At 39.6% G+C, this 17,814-nt stretch overlaps 1 pseudogene; it reads right to left on the bottom strand.

The window, feature by feature from the left end:
* The window catches only part of LOC149176348 (tubulin alpha chain-like), a 46,269-nt pseudogene that overhangs the window by 19,830 nt on the left and 8,625 nt on the right, over positions 1-17,814 (bottom strand).

Raw genomic sequence — 17,814 nt, 5'->3', positions numbered from 1 at the left:
GGTGAAAACCAATTTGAGATCGAGAGCTAGTACTAACAGATCTAGTTGCAGCAAAAGTGTTATAGATCTAACCCGGAAATACTATAGATCTGATATGAAAATATAGGATAATGCAAATAAACCCAGAAATAATATGAAATTCTTCTTTATTGATCAAAACCCTTAAGGTAGGGCAACACCATACATTCACTCCTTAAGGAAGGAGAACACTCCACAAGCCATATGCTTGTTCATACAATAATCTTTGACAATATTCCTTGACCTCCCTCCATGTGGAGTCTCTAGCCTCTATATAGGCTTCATACATACAATACCATGGGTCATTACCATGGTTTCCTCATACCATCAAACTAATACCATGGGCCCATTACATTAATACTAACTACTGGTGGTCCTTACATGATATGGGTTAACCACCTTATTTATTACTATGGCCCATTCCATTATTATATTATTACCTTGGGTACCTCCCTTGGTACCCCATATTATCCCCCCTAGGTATATAACATTTCAGGCACCATCTAGGTATATAGCATTCCCCCTAGGTATATAACATTTCATATTATCCATATTATCCCCCCTAGGTATATAACATTTCCTTGACATCCCTCCGTGTGGAGTCTCTAGCCTCTATATAGGCCTCATACATACAATACCATGGATCATTACCATGGTTCCCTCATACCATCGAACTAATACCATGGGCCCATTACATTATTAGTAGTGGTCCCTTACATGATATGGGTTAACGACCTTATTGATTACTATGGCCCATCCCATTATTACATTATTACCTTGGGTACCTCCCTTTGTACCCCATATTATCCCCCCCAGGTATATAACATTTCAGGCACCATCTAAGTATATAGCATTTCCCCCTATGTATATAACATTCCACCCCCCTTATATGATACCACTTGTTATAGATCTTATCCAAAAATATATGGAAACACAAATATACCTAGAAATAATAATATAGAAATAGATAGAAATGATTCACTTTATTAATCAAAACCCTTAAGGTAGGGCAACACCATACATTCACTCCTTAAGGAAGGAGAACACTCCACAAGCCATATGCTTGTTCATACAATAATCCTTGACACTCGTCCTTGACACGGAGTCTCTAGCCTCTATATAGGCCTCATACATATAATACCATGGGTCATTACCATGGTTCCCTCATACCATCAAACTAATACCATGGGCCCACTACCTAATTACTAACTACTTGTGGTCCCTTACATGATATGAGTTAACCACCTTATTTATTACTATGGCCCATCCCATTATTATATTATTACCTTGGGTACCTCCCTTGGTACCCCATATTATCCCCCCTATGTATATAACATTTCACCCCCCTTAGCATGTTTTGTCCCCGAAACATAGGAAGAACACAAATAATAAGATCTACTCAAAAGAGTAGTCCACTGGTACCATGCACGTGCATCTGGCCATCCAAAAGAGAGGTGAACCCTCGGTCTCGCTGGTGCCTCGCTCGCTTGAGATGGAAGTTGACCGTGGTAGCTCTTCTGTGTTGATGTGTAGTAGGTGGATCTTCTCTCCCTTTTACTATCTGTCCTACGGGGGTTGTTGTCCGCGTGGCTAATTGGTTGCCATCTTGATGGTTTTCTTGCGGGGTGATATGGGTGATGATATGTTGAAGTTTTAACCCACGATGGCTTTTCCTTTAATTCACCCCTTATGGGAGCCTGACTGTTATCTGGTGCATGTTGTGGTGCATGTTGTGGTGCCTGTTGTGGTGTCTTATCTTTCAATATTACTTCAACCACTGAGCCCTCCTATGATGTATCAGCACCTATAACCTTTTCTGCTTCAGCCTCTGTTTGTGTTTGATTGTCTATCATCAGTGGCTCATCATCTAATATGTCAGACCCTGGAACATCTTCTGTTTCACCCTCTTTAGACTCTACCTGTTTATTAATGGAAATATCCTGTAATGTAATTTTCTTCTTTTTATACCAGAGCTTCAGGAATTTCTTCTGTACATTAATATTGATAGTACCCACTGATTCCATCCAAGGGTATCCCAAAACAACATCCATGTTATCCATATTTGAAGCATAAAAATCACCATGCAACACATACTTATCCATAGAAATCTTCAAATCCTTGTACACTTGAACATCCTCATCATCCACTTGTGTGTTTTCAATGTGTTTTGCTGGAATTTGCAATTTTTTTGCCAAGTTGACATTTATGAGATTTTGCTTGCAACTCGGATTTATAGACACAATGACTTTCTCCTTCTGAATCAATCCATGAACCTGCAATAAGGAGATACCAGTAGAAAATAACACATGTTTCTCATTATCTTGTTTTCTAGCATGAGACCATCTGTCTAAAAGGAATTTTTCAAATGCTTCATCAGGCAGGTTGTAACACTTTGTTTTGTTAAGTAATCCCCACCATGTGGCCGCCTCATCTCTAAATTGCTCCACTACCCACCATTTCCAATGGTTATTCCATAACCACTTTTGTTTTTTTATGTATTCTTCAATAGTAGGACCATTATCTTTTCCTGTAAAATATAGAACCTTGCTAGAAGCCATGAAGAGGGTTTTGAAAAAATTCACTTACTTGGCGAAAATTTGAAATTGTCACAGTTTAGTCAATATAGCTCAGAATCCCTATTATGACCTATTTTCAGAAATGGAACAATCATTCTGCATCTGCCCATGTGATAGAAATCCTGATCCAAGCACTAGAATTTCAGATCTGCGCTGCAACTCTCCCGTCGTCACCCAAAAATTCTGAAAAACGAGCTGATTTTAAATCAGTGATATCTCTCTTATCTGTACTCCGATTCGACTGATTTTTTTTTTTTTTTAAATTGAGTTTTTTTCACAAAGAATCCAGATCTACAATTAGATTTTGCAGATCTTGCACCAAGACGTCCAGGTCTGTGTCGCAAATTCGCTGCCCCAAAAAATTGTCTGCAACCCCACTGATTTTTAGATCAGCGATATCTCCTTCATCCGGACTCCGATTCGATCGATTTTTTTTTTGAAATCCGGCAATTTTTCACATAGAATCTAGATTTGCAATTAGATTTTGCATATCTTGCACCAAAACCTACAAATCTGATCTTCAAACTCGCTGCCCCCAAAATCCTGCAAAAAGAAAAAAGAATTCTCCACTTTTTTGCCCAAGAAAGTGCTCCGATACCACTTGTTATAGAACTAACCCGGAAATACTATAGATCTGATATGAAAATATAAGATAATGCAAATAAACCCAGAAATAATATGAAATGCTTCTTTATTTATCAAAATCCTTAAGGTAGGGCAGCACCATACATTCACTCCTTAAGGAAGGAGAGCACTCCACAAGCCATATTCTTGTTCATACAATAATCTTTGACAATATTCATTGACCTCCCTCCATGTGGAGTCTCTAGCCTCTATATAAGTCTCATACATACAATACCATGGGTCATTACCATGGTTCCCTCATACCTTCAAACTAATACCATGGGTCCATTACATTATTACTAACTACTAGTGGTCCCTTACATGATATGGGTTAACCACCTTATTTATTACTATGGCCCATCCTATTATTACATTATTACCTTGGGTACCTCCCTTAGTACCCCATATTATCCCCCCTAGGTATATAATAAAAAGCCTCTCTTATGAGGCACTACTTACAAGGGATGGGAATTCTCCACTCTCACAACTTTTGCCACTTATCTTAGCCTTCCTTTGTAAGGTTCAATTATTGCTTTGTTAGTCTTTGAAATTATAACTTTACAAAGTTTGTCTTTAAGTACCAATTTTATTTTAAACTTTTTTGTAGCATTTTTCCATTCTAGAGCTTGTAGTTTGTTGATGCAACTTTTCCTGAAAATGTTGCTCAAATTGAGTATTGTAACTTGGGAATTATGTTGGCACGCATGATTCTCTTACAAAGACTATTGCCAAAAATATCATACCAACTGTGAACACCTGTTAGTGGCATAAGGTGTTGAAGGGGAATGGTAAGTACAAGAGGGAAAGTCTAGGCTTGTGCGACCCAATAGTCTTCGGTTGGATCCTGGGGAGAATATTTAAGGATGTTTACTGGATGTGAGGCTAAGCTCAAGGATTTGTGGGATTATTTATCATGCAAAAGAAAAAGCATGATAAGGTGCAAATCCAAATCCAGAAGTATACAAATTGTATAAAGTATATAAAATTTGATTTCATGAACTTGTCAATCTATTGGTTCACGTGAGCTATTGTTCTACCCCTAAATGAGAAGGTTGAATTGAACATCTCACAAGACCATTAAGGGAGATTTTGTGCTAGTAAACAATTTGAACCCTATTTACGATGGATATATAGATATTTCACACTTGAACTAGCCTTTTATCTACAACCATTTTTAGATAATAAAAAATCAGAGGAAGCCATGAGCATGCATTTGGATAATAAAAAATCATTAACAATTAGACACAAAAACCGGAACTAGAAACTACATTAACAATGTTTCTAATTAAAACAATGGAGCTTAATCTCTTCTCTTTTCTTCACTCTCAAAGTACTGGATATATATGCGAGTTCATATATATATGCGAGTTCATATATAATCTGCCATAGAATGCGAGTTCAGAATGCCCAGAACCGAGTTCAGAATGTCCAGAATGCGAGTTCATATATCCATTAAGAAGCAGAAATCCGTTTACAGTCATATACAGTCATACCCATATGCGAGTTCATAGATGCGAGTTCATATATAATGTTTGACTGCCCAGAATGCAAGTTCATATATCCATTAAGAACTCGCATTCTGGGCAGTCAAACATTATATATGAACTCGCATATATATCCAGCACTTTGAACTCGCATATATATCCAGCTTTTGAATCCATCCAGCATTTTTAACTCGCATTTGAACTCGCATTCTATCATTCTAATCCTCGCTCCGGTTCTGGACATTCTAATCCTTGCATATTTTCACATTTGAACGCAAGGGATTTGAGGCTTCGGTTCTGAGGCATATATCTCTTCGGTGCTCTCATATTTGAATGCAAGGCTCTGTTCCGAGGCATTATACTAGCATATTAGAACTCTGTGAGCATATCTGAACCCTGTGAGCATATATTCTGAGGCATTCTCTCATATTTGAACGAAAGTGATTTGAGGCTCCGATTCTGAGGCTCGCAGTCAAACATTATATATATCTCTGATATACCTTCCGCACTCCTCGCTCTGGTTCTGAACTCACATATCTTTGGTCTGCGGGCTACGGTGGACACAGACGATCTGCAGTCAGGTTTGCTAGTTCCAGGTGCACACATTCCTTACCTCTTTCTTTTCTAATTACATATTTGCTCATATAATGTCAAGTATGAATCTTTCACCACAGTTACCAAAGATTACCAAGGGCAGACCTAGCACAGTTACTCTACAAGGCCTCTATGAGTATATAGAGTCTTTAGAGAAACGTAGAGAAGAAAGAGAAGCCAAGTTACAAAAAGAGTTAGAAGCTGTGCTGGAAAATAAATTTGCATCTCTTGAAAACACTATCCAAAAACAAATAGAAAATAAAATAGAACTACTGGAGAATAAAATGGAGGCAATGGAAACTAGATTGCATGTTATAGAAAAACAAAACCAAGATACTAACCAACGACCCCAGCAAGGAGACACTGATACCTTAGAGGGTCTTAAAATGAAAGACATGATTAAAGAATTAGAAGAAAAAGTTAACAGCCGCCTCACCCTAAGTAGTGCAGTAGATAAGTTAGATATTAAACCAATTAAAGACGCAATGAAAAAATTAATAGAATTAGACCACGAGCGTAACAAAAGGACCTTAAACCTTATAATCTTCGGTTTAAAAGAGGAAGAAGATGAGGATACTTTAGCCTTAGTCCAGACAGAATTACATAATAGATTACAAATTGAAACAGTGTGTCTCACAGAAGCAACAAGGTTGGGGAAATTAACCGAGAATAAAGGAAGATTAATCCGCATAAAGGTGAGCTCTACTGACCATAAGCACAACATACTTAGTAAAACCTCAAGTCTGAAAGGAACGGGAATATTCATAAATGAAGATCTCATTCCAGAAGATCAAGCAGAATTAAGAAAGGAGGTTCAAAAGGTAAAAGAAGCTAGAAAGGAAGGAAAATGGGCAATAATCAGAAATAGAAAAGCCTTTATTCGAGACAAAAACCAAAAAGATAGTAATAAATAGCAATTAAACATGCTCCGGATCCTTTCTTGGAACTGTCGGGGCTTCCCATGGAACAAAGGCCCCAAGCTAAGTTGGATCTCAAATGATGTTGATATTATTTTGCTTGTTGAAACTTGGGAGCACGAAGAATCTAAGGTCCCTAACATAGATGGCTTTACGTTATGGTCTACGTGGAACAAGCGATCCTCTCGTAGAGGCATTGGGGGAATAGCTTGTTACATTAAGAAGAACATCTCCCCCTATGTTAGGATTTATAAAAACGACCCTCACAACCAATTTAGTTGGATAGAGATCAGAGACATTAATAATAAAAAGTCCTACATAGCAATATGTTATTTCCCCCCCTTTAATTCTAACTTCTATAAGAAGAAGAATCTAGATAAAACTAACCCTTACAATAGTTTAGAGAACGATATTTCTAGCCTAAGGAATGAGGGTAATATCATTTTAATAGGTGACTTCAATGCTCGAACTTCAAACAACCAAGCTATTATTTTAAGCAATCGTTCCAACCCTAATCCTCTTTGGTTAGACGAAGACCCTACCCTGGCTAGTAGATACAAAAGGAGCTCTGAAGACCTCGGGGAAAATTTGTTTGGGTCAGAGCTAATCAAGCTTTGTAGTGCTCAGGATCTCATAATTTGCAACAGTCTAAAAAAGTGGCCCAATTCCAGCAAGATGACCTGCATCCATGGACTTGGTAGCAGCGTGGTAGACTACGTTATTTCTGATCTTCCATTATACAACAAAATGATAAACTTTGACATCTTAAACGACCACGAGCCTGACTCCGATCATAGGCCTTTACTTATAACCCTCAATTTTGTCATGCATAGAGTTCCCATAGAAAATGATACTTACAACCAAAAGAACTTAATATTTGATAAAAATGAAAAGGACCTCTTTCTAAATGAATTAAAAAATAATTTGCCTCCTTTATCTAGTATAGACAACATAGAAGACCTATATCATAATTTTACTACAACCCTCTCATATTCTATTGAAAAGTTCTCAATTGAAGTCTCAAATAATAAAAGAAATAGCAAAACCAATCCTTGGTATGACAAAGATTGTAAAAATGCGAGGAGAGCAATTAAGGAAGCTGTTGATGATTCTCTTAAAATGGACAAGATAAGAATATACAAAGCCCTAATTAAAAGGAAAAAGAGGCAGTACATTCGTCAAAGACAGGAGAATCTCTTACACCTCTCTAAGGTCGCTCCTAAGAAATTTTGGAGGCAGATTCTGACTAGGAAGACTAAGGATAATAATAAAATTGCTCTTCACGATTGGAATTCTTATCTTAAAAAGCTTTATGAATCTCCTAATGTCATGGATAATTTGGAAACCCTGCTCACAACGAAAGAAGTCTTCTCTTTAGAAGACATTAAGTTTGGGGTTAATCGCCTCGTGAATGGGAAAGCTAAGGACATTGAAGGTTACCAAGCAGAAATCTTAAAAATTGGAGGCCCTGTCCTCATCCCCCACATCCACAAGCTTTTCAACCAAGCTGTTAAGCAAGGGTTCCCTAAGCCTTGGACTGAGAGCCTCATTATCCCTATTTTTAAAAGTGGAGATACAAATAACCCCTCTAATTATCGGACAATTATGATCAGCCCTCTCTTAGCCAAGTTGTACGGTAGTATTCTGGAAAAAAAGTTAAGCATATGGCTTGAAAGTGAAGGTAAGCGGGCTAAAGGCCAAGCAGGTTTCAGAAGGCATCACTCAACAACAGACCACCTTGTTACGCTTAGGATCATTGCGGAGGAATGTCGTAATGATAAATCCAATTTATTTTGCTGCTTTGTAGACTTTAGAAAGGCTTTCGATACGGTTCTTAGATACAACCTTTGGAATAGGTTAGAAGAGCTAAAGGTTCCTCTTGAGTTGAGAGCTGTTGCTATAAGGCTATACGAGAATGTAATTGCCAAGCTAAAGAACAATGAGGGGTGGTCAAAAGATATTAAGTGTAACATCGGAGTTAAGCAAGGCTGCCCCCTCTCCCCTACCCTATTTGGCATTTACATCGATAATCTTGAAGGTTATTTAGAAGAAGCAGGATGTGGTGGCACAATCTTAGCTGGGATAGTCGTTATCCTTCTTCTCTACGCTGACGATATTGTTCTTTTGGCAAGGTGCCCTTCTGATCTTGATAAGCAACTCAAGCTTCTTAAGGATTTCTGCTCTACCATGGGTATGACTGTTAACACTGACAAAACAAAAGCTATGATTATCAAATCCAAGAAGGACACTTGCGCTAATTTTATGTATGACAATAATAACTTGGAGGAAGTGTATTCTTACAAGTACCTAGGAATTGATATCCATCACAAGCTCAACTGGAACCATAGCATTGAGAAAAGGATCAATGAGGGATGGAAAGCTTATTTTGGTCTTGAAAATAATTGTAAAACTGCAAACCTCGTAATGTGGGATAAAAAGAAGTTCCTCTTTGAAACTTTAGTCATTCCTGTTATCTTATATGGCTGTGAAGTTTGGGGCTGCAGCATCTCCAGAGAATCATGGAGAAAGATTGAGCAAATCCAAAAGCGTTTTATAATTTATAACCTGAAAATTAAAAGTAATACACCCTATCCTATTCTCCTTATAGAAGCAGGTCTTTCTTCTATTGAGAGCCTAGCTATGCTCAGGTTTCTGGTGTACAAGCACAAGCTCAATAACATAGACAATCATAGACTTCCTAAGCTAGCTTTAAATTCCAGCCAAAACCACCTGAGGCTTAACCGAGGATGGCATAAGGACACAAGGGCCTGGTTAAACTATTGGGAGATCAATGAGAATGATGCTTTGCAAAACATAAATAACATTAAAGATATTGTTACTTCTAAGTTCAAAGAAAATTTGTGGTTTGAGAAAGATTTAGCGTCTAAAAGAAAATTAAGTTATTATAAGAGGGTCATCAACCCCACCCTTGAAGATCAAAAGTATCTCTCTATTTTAACTAGCTCAAAGAAGAAAATTAATATAGCAAAGATTAGAACGAATTCTCATGAGCTCCATAGTGAAATTGGTCGTTGGGCAGTTCCTAAAACGCCATGGATAGAAAGGATCTGCCATATTTGTGAGAATAGGAGCATCGAGGATGAAAACCACTTCCTCTTAGAGTGCCCTGCATACAACCACATTAGATCTCAATTTCACAACCTTTGTTACAATACTGACCTTCCTAGCCTTTTACAATGCCAAAATTATAGTGAACTCGGAAGGCTTCTCTCCAAGCTTTTTGAGCATAGGAATAAAATCTTAAATCAAAATAAATAATTTGTCTTTTTAGGTCCGATAGATCATTATTTGGTCTCAGCGGACGTTAACCATCATCATCATCATCATAAACACTTAGAAAGTATTAGTCTGGAAATCAATAAAGGAATAGAAAAAGGATTGTTTTCAGAACACAGAAGTGGAAATCCTTTTCTTAGCATGCATGTGACTCTACAAAATTAATTCTTGCAGTTGTAGCTATGGAAGCACTACAAATACATATCACAAAAATAAAGAAAAAGGACAGAATAATAACTAGACATAATCTTGTTGTTCCCTCTTGTCATTTAACCTGTTTCCAAATCAGTTTTTTTCATTTTTCTGCTAGCATAGTCAAAGATGAAAATAATCATCATTTAACCAAATCACTGAGTAATTGCTTAAGAAACTTTCTATTATATTCATTGAAAAAATGGATTAAATTCACAACAGAACGAATAAAGAGATATCTACCAAAATAGTTTGAAAATTTGTGTATTCCACGTTCTTCATCCACCTGAAATGCATTTATTCAATGAAAAGTTGCTCCAAGTTCCAAAATGAGGGTTGTCTTATGTTGCTCCAAAATTATGCTATTAAGGTGTTTTCTATAATGATTGTTCGAATTATTGAAAATGCTCCAACCTAACTACTACGATGACTGACCATTGCGTCAAGGATGGGTAGTGTCACTGGAGGGGTTAACAACGACATTCAGTGAAGCAAGCTATAAAAGGCATGGGCATGTTGAGATTTTATTGTTTGCAGGGAAATACTAGTTGGGAATAAAGCAACAGATATAGTAAAGAAAAAATCACTCAAAAATAAATACCTTATTTAGGAAGAAAAAAATTTAGGATTACAATTTCTAGGGTGTTTAGAACAGTACAAGAGAAGCACACCTGAAGGACAAATCACCATTATTGGAGCACACCTATATCGAGAGATTTGAAGCATGGGAAAGACCTCAACTTGTTTAATTGTAATGCAGAAAAGTCAATAGTCTACAAAACCAAGTCGATGGTTCAAAAAACCTTCTCGTTACCTTGAGATTGTCCAACTCTCCACTAGATGCAACGGTTTCTAAGGAAATGTTAGCTTTGTCAAGGATGTGGAATCAATACCAAATTTGTGAATCCCTAGAGTAAACAATGTAAACTTTGAAACGGGCACTGATACTGTTACCCGTTTTGTAGAGGTGGCAAAAAAATGACCCGATTTTCAAAAGTGTTGATGCAGAATACACATGTTTTTTTAAGAACATGGTTTTTGGAACTTTAATTTTTTTCATGTGCATTAAGTTTTAGAATGGTAGTGAATGGTAGTGATTTTCATCCTGATTTTAAAAAGTGGGTATTCTGCATCACACCCTTTTTTTAAAAGACCTATTTTTTTACTTTAAATTTTCTAGTGTGTGAAATGTAAAAAATTATTTTCTAAATTTGATAGTTTTTGAAGTCGTCATTGTATTCATATTTTCTTGTTCTCTATCTTAATTTTTTTTTTTAGTGGGGTTTTTATTGTTTTGCGTTTTTAAATTAGAAAGTCGATAGTTTGAATTTTAGATAATCTACATATTTAGACATCCTTAATTAATTTTTCAATCCACATGAAATAATTGTTTCTAAAAAACAACATTTTTTAACAATGGACATAAAAAATAACCATTTTTAACATAAATATAACAAAAAAACTAAACGTTTTGATAATTTTTCGCTAGAATTAACATGTCAAAATCACAATTTTTATACAAAAATATTAACTAAAAATGGTCAAATAATAGTTTTTTTTTATGAATTTCATGTCAAAAAGATAATAATAACTACCTTTTTTTTCAAAAAATAATGATTAACTTTAAAATCAATGCAAAAATCACATATTACCAATATTGAACGTATAACAACCCTAATTGAGTGTTTATTCTTCTCATAAAATGTCAAAGTCAAAACATTGCAAAGCTTGAGTTACAAGCATAACTTAAATTTAATCAACAATGTCACGTAATCCAAACTCTTCATCCTCTAGAGTTTCATCATTGTCCTCTTCCACAATATTTTCTGTTTCATTTTGCTCATTTTCCTCTTCTAATGGGTCTTTCATGTCTGCAAATCCCCCAATATATGTCTTTCCATACATTCCATGTAATGGTGGTTGGGGTTCCTTTGCCTTTTTTGCCACACGTGATTCACTAAAGTCCCCTTTCTTCAACCCAATTTCTTGCAGTGCATCTGGAAGAAATTGAAGAGCATTAATTCTTTGCTGAATAAAATTGCATTGTAATGGATCTTTCTCAATTGCAATGCAATTTCTTCCTTTTTGAAGGCAGTATGCTAGTGTTGTACCTAATTATCAAGCACAAAAAAATAATGAAGTAAATTAGTACAATGACATATTAATTAAAAAAAAGAACATATTGAAATTCAATTCCATGTGGCAAAACGTACCTGAGCCAGAAAATAAATCCAGAACCCAATCTCCTTCATTTGAACATATGTCTATAAGATAGTTAATCAATAATTGTGGTTTCTGATAAATGTTAACTATCTCTCCTTTCATTTCTTTGTCTTCATATGTTAGTTTTCTCACAACAGCATCATAAGTCAGTATTTGGCTATGACTCTTTTTGTCCACCCGATTAAAAATCATAGACATATGGTTATCATCTTTTGCCCAACTATCAATATGAATGAACTCACAGTCATTTATAAATTGTTGATCTTCATTGTCAAGAAGATTTGACTTTTGCCTGTAACATAAAATAGTAAAAGTTCAATTAACTTGTACATAAATTAATTTTTCAACATTAATCAAATATACCTTTAAACATCTTACCATGTAAGCTGCATCCTTGAATTTGTTTTCCCCTTGAAGCTTGACAATAACATTGCCAATTGTGTGTCTGAATGAAATGTCACAAATCTCCATAATGGTGATGACGTCACTTCCTTAAATCCCGCCACCACTTTATTAAAAGCTTGATAAGTATAAGGGTCAATATCATAGCAAATGTTTGGAATATTGAAACCATGGGGAATATCTGCAATAACCAGGGCATAATCCCTTTTTGGTACGAGTTTCGCAATGTCTTCATAGTCGCCTTGTATTACTTGATATTGAATAGTGTCTAGCCCATTCCAAATGAAATGATTAAGAGTTGGATCAAGTTCAAAATTCTTAATACGTTGCTTTCTTAGTCTTTCAATCTTTATTTTTTCAATAAAAGTCTTGAAACTGTCTGGTGCTCCATTATCTTCTTTCTTCATCTTTTACCAAAAAAACAAATGTATGTGTAAGTTTTAAATTAAAAATAGTGCACAGATGATTAAAACTGAATGTATAAATCAAGTTACCTTTTTAAATGCAAGATAAAAAGCTTTCAATGTTGATTTAGAACTTGAATCTGGATAGTTGCGTACAACATCATCCCAACTATCTTCATTCAACAATTTAACCATTTGTTCCTGAATTTTCATGTAAACTTTGTGACTGCATAGATAAAGTAAGAAAAAGTTAATATAATGATATGTATAACAAATACTACCAATAACAACATGTTTTATTTAAAAGATAACTATAATCCTGGAAATAAGTAAAAATAATTCAGCAAACTTACTTTTGAAATTCTTCAGACATTTCTTCCAATGATAATTCCCCCGACTTCACACGAGATAATATTGTTTTGACAATTTTTTCATCTTTCACTCCTTGCATCGCCCTCCAAGGCGTGATGGTCATATCGTCTGGAAGTTGCTTCAGTTCAGGCGCTGATTTATTGTTGCTACATATCAATGGCTTAGACTTTCTGACCCTCTGGTTTTTAATGCGAATGTCTTCCCACATGCTAAAAATGTCATCAATCAAATTCCAAATATCTCCAGTTCTAAATGCCAATTGGAAAATGTTATCAACACCTCTGAATAAATCGCTAGATCTGATGTCTTTTCCACTTTTTGAACTGCCTTTATCTTCAATTTGATAGCCTATTTCCATACAACATTCCTTTCGGAAATCTGCAGTAATATTGATCTTATCCCCACCACATTTTTCTAGGAATTCACTATGAATAAATCTAACCTTTTGGATCAAAGTCATAGACATCCTATATTCATTATCTGAATTATGATCCCATGCCACTAACTTTGCTTCTGTTTCATTTAAACCAGCATAAATGATACATTTCATTGTTTCAAAACGTGGGTTATTAGGATATTCCTCCATCAATTGTCTTTGAGCTTCAACAGAATGGTTCCCCCCAAGCACATAATAATTGTATTCAAAACATTTTGACTTATCAAATGCTTCTTTGTTGAGAACTTGAAGTGGATCAACAAGAAGCACATAACTAACCACATGAGCATATGGATTGTACCTCATCAATGTCTTCAAGTTGTGAACATGCAGATGATGTGGCTTTATGACTTGATATTGGCATTGCCCTTCATTTTCCTTATAGGTTTGTCTGACATTTAACTGAAATGTACGACCACCATCAATTAAGTTACTCTTTGTCAAATTCTGTCGAATGGCATTTTGTTTTGTTTTGATAATGCCATCACCTAAATCAGCTCCTGGTGTAATGATTTCTCTGCTTTCTTTTGAAGTTTCACTACGTTCTTGACTGCTGGTAATGACTACTTCAAGATCTTCAACTCTACTTTTTTTCGTCTTAACATTCTCAAGAGATCTATTCTTGGGCATTGTTACTTTTGGTCTTTTACGACCTTCCGCAATTTCAATGTCATCTTCAGTAATGGCAACATATGCTTCATTGTCAATTTCAACTTCATCGTCCTCAAAAGTAACTTGTTTACCCTTGCTAGATTTATCCACCAGAGGCATTTTTTTCTGATTCTTTGGATGTAGTTTTGTAGCATCATCAATTACTACATTTTCCATGTTTTGCATATCTTCTTCTGACACTGAGTAAAAATGGCTGACAACTTTCATGATATCATGCTCTATGAAATGAATGCCTCCCAACATAATTGAACAGCTTTCAACAAAATTCTGCCAAACAAAATATCATATGTTAATATAAACAAAGTTAAAAAATATAGCGAGACATTTTCAAAACGCAAAATAAAAATACAAATAACAATACTTACCATGTTTTGTGTCATATCATTTACGATTTGTTTACACAACTTTGTAGATACCTCTCTCCTGTCATATAATGAATATGATAGTCGGTATTTAATCCTTTCATGTGACTTGGCAGCTTTTGTAAGTACGTAAACAACTTCAGTGTTTGGTACCGAACACATATCTATGACTTTTCCCATCACCTCCAAATTTTCATTATTATTGGGTGTATCAATGTATAGATATATATTCACAGTTGTGCTCTCTCTTTCTTTCACATACCAGGCTCTTGATGCAAATTTCACCTCTTTTGAACTTTTCCAATCTGAGATTAGCTTCTTATCACTTAAAGCACTTGAAATATTTGTAGGTATGAGCTCAGGTGGAGTTCGTTCACCAATGTTTTTTGAAGATACACCTTTAACACTCCTTGGTCCAGAAAGATTCACAGAAATTTTCCTTGATGCCATTTTCCTAAAAAAAAACACATAAATTAGTAAATAAAAAAACATATTAACTTAAATTAACAACAAAAATATACCATAAAATTTTTATTTATATAATCAAAATTGCCCTCCTCCTCCGCCGACCCGCCCCCTAGCCCACCCCCGGGCCCCCCGCCCGGGCCGCCCCACCCCCCTCCCCCTCCGGCCCCCCGGGCCGCCCCGGCCCCCTCCCCCTTCCCCTCCCTCTCCCTCCCCCGGCCGGGCCCCCCCAACCGCCGCCCCCTCCCCCTCCCGGGCCGCCGCACTCCCCTCCCCCTCCAGCCCCCCGGGCCGCCCCGCCCCCTTCCCCCACCCTCCCTCCCTCCCTTCCCCCCCGGGCCGCCCCAACCCCCCCGGCCACTCCCGCTCGGGCCCCCGCACCCCCCTTCCCCTCCCTCTCCCCCTCCCTCCCCCGGTCGGGCCGCCCCACACCCCCCCGGCCACCCCCCCCGGGCCGCCCTACCCCCCTCCCCCTCCCCCTCCACCCCCCCCCCCCCGGCCACCCCCGCCTGGGCCGCCCCACCCCCCTCCCCCGGCCGGGCTGGCCCCCCCACCCCCCCTCGGCCACCCCCGCTCGGGCCGCCCCATCCCCCTCCCCCTCCCCATCCCCCTCCCTCCCCCAGCCGGGCCAGCCCCCTCCACCCGGCCACCCCCGCCCGGGCCGCCCCACCCCCCTCCCCCTCCCTCCCCCGGCCCCCTCCACCCCCCCCGGCCACCCCCGCCCGGGCTGCCCCACCCCCCTCCCCCTCCCCCTCCCTCCCCCGCCTGGGCCTCCCCCTCCCTCCCCCGCCCGGGCCCTCCCGCCCGCGCCGCCCCACCCCCCTCCCGCCCCTCCCCCTCCCGCGCCCCCTCCCCGGCCCCGCAGCCCACCCCGCCTGCACAGGGCCACCCCCGGGCCGCCCCGCTCCGCCCCTCGGGCAGGGCGGGGCAGCCCGGGGGTGGCCCTGTGCAGGCGCGGGAATCGACGCTCCGCCCCTCGGGCGGGGCGGGGCGGCCCGGGGGTGGCCCTATGCAGGCGGGGTGGGCGGCGGGGCCGGGGAGGGGGAGGGGCGGGAGGGGGGTGGGGCGGCGCGGGCGGGAGGTGCCGGGCGGGGGAGGGAGGGGGATGGGGCGGCCCGGGCGGGGGTGGGGGGGCCGGCCCGACCGGGGGAGGGAGGGGGGTGGGGCGGCCCGGCCGGGGGTGGCCCGGGGGGGGGGGGTGGAGGGGGCCGGCCCGGCCGGGGGAGGGAGGGGGAGGGGGGTGGGGCGGTCCGGGCGGGGGTGGCCGGGGGGGGTGGAGGGGGCCGGCCCGGCCGGGGGAGGGAGGGGGAGGGGGGTGGGGCGGTCCGGGCGGGGGTGGCCGGGGGGGGTGGGGGGGCCGGCCCGGCCGGGGGAGGGAGGGGGAGGGGGAGGGGGGTGGGGCGGCCCGGCCGGGGAGGGCGGGCCCGACCGGGGGAGGGAGGGGGAGGGAGGTGGGGCGGCCCGGCCGGGGGAGGGAGGGTGCCGGGGGTGGGGCTGCCCGGTGGGCCGGGGCGGGGGCGGACGCCTGGTGGGCCGTGCGCCAGGTGGAGGGCGGGCGGGGTAGGCGGGGGTGCCGGGTGGGCCCGGGGTGCGGGCGGGGTAGGCGGGGGTGCCGGGGTGCGGGCGGGTGCCGAAAATTTTTTAATTTAAAAAAAAAATATAGGGGGGGGAGGGAGTTAGGGGGGAGGGGGTTGGAGAAGGGGGGAGGTGTGGCGGGCGGGGTGGGGTAGATAGCAATATTAAAATTTGGCTTGGAAAATTTTTTAATTTAAAAAAAAAAATATTCTTCATTAAAATAATTTAATATGAAAATTTCGAAAAAATAATTGTACTTACCTTTCAATTGCGACAATTCTTCGTTGTATATATTGTTGATAGCAATATCGCTGCTCCACAAATTCACGAGTCTTTCAAGGGACTTCAGAAAACCTAGATGTGAGGCGAGTAATAGTGATAGCGAAATTTATTATATAAGTGAAATTACGAAGATGTTTTTCCATACGATTAATGTGGGATAGTTTGTTTTACATTATTATAGAGCGAATATTGTAGAGTTGTTTTACAACGGATTGAATGTGGGATTAATTTGTTTGAGAATATATTATAAAAATTAAAAAAAAAAAAATTGTTAAGTAAATATTATATACTTTAACTATTAGAATAATTAATGTACAAGTTGTGATTTACAATTTGAATTTTAGTGATTTATTTCATAAAAAAAATTTAGTTTACGTTTTTCAATCAATTGTAGAATAAAATAATAAAGGTAAATAAATCTAACAAACTTTTGGAGGGAAATATTTTCACGAAAATTTTTGGAGGGAATATTTCATTCTTTAAGCTATATAATATTCTTAGGAGACTCCATTTGTATCATTCAACATTTTCTATTTGAAAGTGATGGATTGCTCTGATGGTGAAGTTTCGGTTTATACACCATCAACATCTTCATCGCGTAACAACTCTATTCATATTGATGAATATAGCGGGAATTCTTCCACTATGAATAGAAAGTCAATTCTTCCACTTAGTCTCGATTCTAAAGACTACGAGAGCAGCACTGATGAAAGAGGGGATGGAGAATTTCAAATTAATAAAGAGTCACAGATTCCACTTAGTCCAAATTCTAAGGACTATGAAAGCAGCAGTGATGAGGAGCATGATGGTGAAGTTCAAAAGAATGGGGTGTCACAATGTCCACTTAGTCCTAATTCTGAGGACTATAAGAGTAGCAGTTTTGAAGAGTGTGATGGTGGAGTTCAAAAGAATGGAGGGT

Source organism: Pinus tabuliformis, chromosome 4_1, assembly GCF_031772625.1.
Source record: "Pinus tabuliformis cultivar Carrire ecotype Pingquan chromosome 4_1, CPIR1, whole genome shotgun sequence".
NCBI lineage: Eukaryota > Viridiplantae > Streptophyta > Pinopsida > Pinales > Pinaceae > Pinus > Pinus tabuliformis.
This window is presented reverse-complemented; position numbering and strand designations above follow the sequence as displayed.